The sequence below is a fragment of the Arachis duranensis genome, chromosome 4 (genome assembly GCF_000817695.3).
Source record: "Arachis duranensis cultivar V14167 chromosome 4, aradu.V14167.gnm2.J7QH, whole genome shotgun sequence".
Lineage (NCBI taxonomy): Eukaryota > Viridiplantae > Streptophyta > Magnoliopsida > Fabales > Fabaceae > Arachis > Arachis duranensis.
In genome coordinates this window covers 115,042,627-115,045,952 of record NC_029775.3, presented here as the reverse complement: position 1 = coordinate 115,045,952, position 3,326 = coordinate 115,042,627, and positions in this window count along the sequence as shown.

Genomic DNA, 3,326 nt, shown 5'->3' with positions numbered 1-3,326 from the left:
TCTTTTTTAATTATTTTCTTAATTTATAATAAATAAAGTTTTATATTTTTTATCTTTTTAAAAATTTTATATTTTTAATATATATTTAAATTTTTACTTATTTAAATATTAGAAAGACGAATTAGGCCTCCTAATTATTATCATATTTTATTATTCTATATTATATTTTTGTCTAAACATTTTTCAATAATTACTAAAATTACAAATTTATGTTACATATTCATATATGATAAGTAAAAATTAACATATTACAATACAATGGTATAATTACAATGGCTAAAATAGAGATTTTTAAAATAAATAAAAGATATTTTATTTACCACGATATATAATTTGTAAAATTTTTACGAAAACACATATTATGTCTTATTTTATTTATACACATATTTTATTTACATTATAAAATAAGATAAGACACGAAACAAAATGGCTGTATCACTTTTATACATATAGTATGTAACGACTTTATCTCGTTTACAGTATAAACGAAATATATGTATTCTTATTTTATTTACACTATAAACGAGATATAAGAACGAATAAATTTTTATAAAAATGTTACATATGGTATATTTTAATAAATAAAATATTTTATATTTATTAAAAAAACCACTAAAATAGAAATATTATAAATTAAATAAGATAAACACCTATGACTAAAATAGAGGTATTATAAATTAAATAAGATAAACACCTGTATTATTTTTTTAAATAGATAAATATAAAGAAATTAATTCGAAATCACCATTAAATTTTTCTTCCAACCCTATTTATTATTCAAAATCTCAATTCTCATGATTCAATTTTCATTATATCTCGATTAGATTATATATATATAAATATCCCAACTAGTTTTTCTTTTAAATGCGATGTAAATAGAAAAAACCTAATTCAAATACCCACATTAAATCATCCGAAGTTATTAACTTTTTTTTATCAATTTTATCCAATAATATGTTGTAAATAAATTTTTCTAAAATTTTAAGTTGCATAAATACAAATGGATAATTTTAATCATTAATAGAATTATATATATGCACATATACATATTCATAATATATATAGATTTCATTTGTTAAAGTGTCACAAATTTATAAACTGTTCTTTTTAATAATTAATTTTAGAATAAAAAATGTTATTCAACCAATATTCATTCTGCCGATATCTCAATCTATATATTACATAATTCAATTTTTAAAAACGTAAAAAATTAATTAAAAATATTATAATTAATTTTTTAATTATTTTATATATCTGCTTTTCACATTTTTTCTCAACTACCATCAAATTCTAAAATAATTGTTAATTAATCTCATTTATATTGCTAATTAATCCACTTTTTTTTCCTTCTTCTCTACTCAAATCCCAGTAGCACTATTCACCCTCAATTCACTTTCCTTTATTTATATTCATCTATCGATATTCATTTTAAAATCAACCATTTTATAAATTAAACACACAAATGTATCATATCATTATGTTTTATATCTAATCTTGTTACGTTGGGTAACCAGAGATTGATGGATTGGACTCGTTAGGTTGGCCTAATCGTCTGATGAGGGAAGCCTTCGAGTGGGTTCACGCCTTTAGGGCCTCCGTCCGACTTGTGAGCATGAGTGAATGGGAGGTGGTACCTGCAAAGACACTCCGATACCTAAGTCAGCAAGGGTATGAGCAGGTCTAGAGAGTATTGGGACTTAGAGATACCTGAGGGGTGTCAGTGTATTTATAGTGGTGAACCAATAACCACCGTTGGAGTAGTTCCAACTTTTAAGGTGGATAACCGTCCCTTTATCTTAGGGAGGTTGCAATATGGCTCCGGGAAGTGGGTTGAGAGATTTTAGGGGCAGTTATTATCTGCCAGCTAATCTTCGCTTCCGACTTCCTTAGAGCAAGTCGTGGGTAGCACCGACTTCTTAGGAGAAGGTCGGTGTTCTATGAGACTTAACACTGTGGGTTGGGCCTGTCGTTTGGACCTGGGCTTTAGCGTTGGGCCAGGGTATGAACAGTGCCCCTACTCGAGCCCACTTTCTTTTAAGAGATGAGGTCGAGTATTATAACTCGGGACTGTAGCCGACTTGTTAAGGAATCGAAGTGATTTTTTGGAACCGACGTGTTTAAAAATTCTTAACAGTCGCGTCTAATCAAACGTCGCGTCTCTTAGATGTTTGAACATTCATACGTGGGGGTGGTTACCTTGGAAATGGTGCAACTCTTAAATGGCTTGCGTCGTTTTACCTTTATGCCCCTAACGTGTTTATAAATACTTTTTCCTCTCCTCGCTTATTTCGTTTCTGAAAACTTTCCTACGTGCACCTTTTGTTGATCGAAAGAAGAAAGCTCCTTCCTTTTCGAGTGCTGTTGCTTCCATCTTTCTGTGAGGAAAAATGTCAGTTTCTTTTCTTACTCTTTCTTTATAGAGTTGCATGTTTTGTTCTGTAGAGTGTAGATGGTAGTCTTGGTGTTTCTTTGTTTAGTTTTGAGAGACTCGCCTTGAATCCCTAGAGACCCTATTTTCGATCCCTTTCTTTTTTCTTTGTAGGTTTTCCTATCTTTTTCTAGAAAAACAAATGTCTTCTGTTGAAACTCTTGCTCAATGGGTGGATGTCACGGTTCTAGGAGAAGAACCTCTTGTTGAACTGACTTCATCACCAACCTCTGCACTCATCATAGGCTTTGTACTTCTGATGAGGATGAGGCGAAATATGAACTGATTGCCCCGGGTCCGGAAGACCGGGTTTGTTTTGGGAGGGCTTCTGAGGCAGCCACTCATTTTTTCTATATGTATGAGAGTATGATTATTCGCCTAGGCATTTTTCTCCCTTTTTCCGACTTTGAGATAGATGTTTTAGGTCACTGTCATTGATGAGCGGATAATTTGTACGCTTTTTGGCATTGTTTTTAGTATGTTTTTAGTATGATCTAGTTAGTTTTTAGTATATTTTCATTAGTTTTTAGTTAAAATTCACTTTTCTGGACTTTACTATGAGTTTGTGTGTTTTTCTGTGATTTCAGGTATTTTCTGGCTGAAATTGAGGGACCTGAGCAAAAATCTGATTCAGAGACTGAAAAGGACTGCAGATGCTGTTGGATTCTGACCTCCCTGCACTCGAAGTAGATTTTCTGGAGCTACAGAAGTCCAATTGGCGCGCTCTCAACGATGTTGGAAAGTAGACATCCTGGGCTTTCCAGCAATATATGATAGTCCATACTTTGCCCAAGATTTGATGGCCCAAACCGGCGTTCAAAGTCACCCTCAGAAATCCCAGCGTTAAACGCCGGAACTGGCACCAAAATGGGAGTTAAACGCCCAAACTGGCACAAAA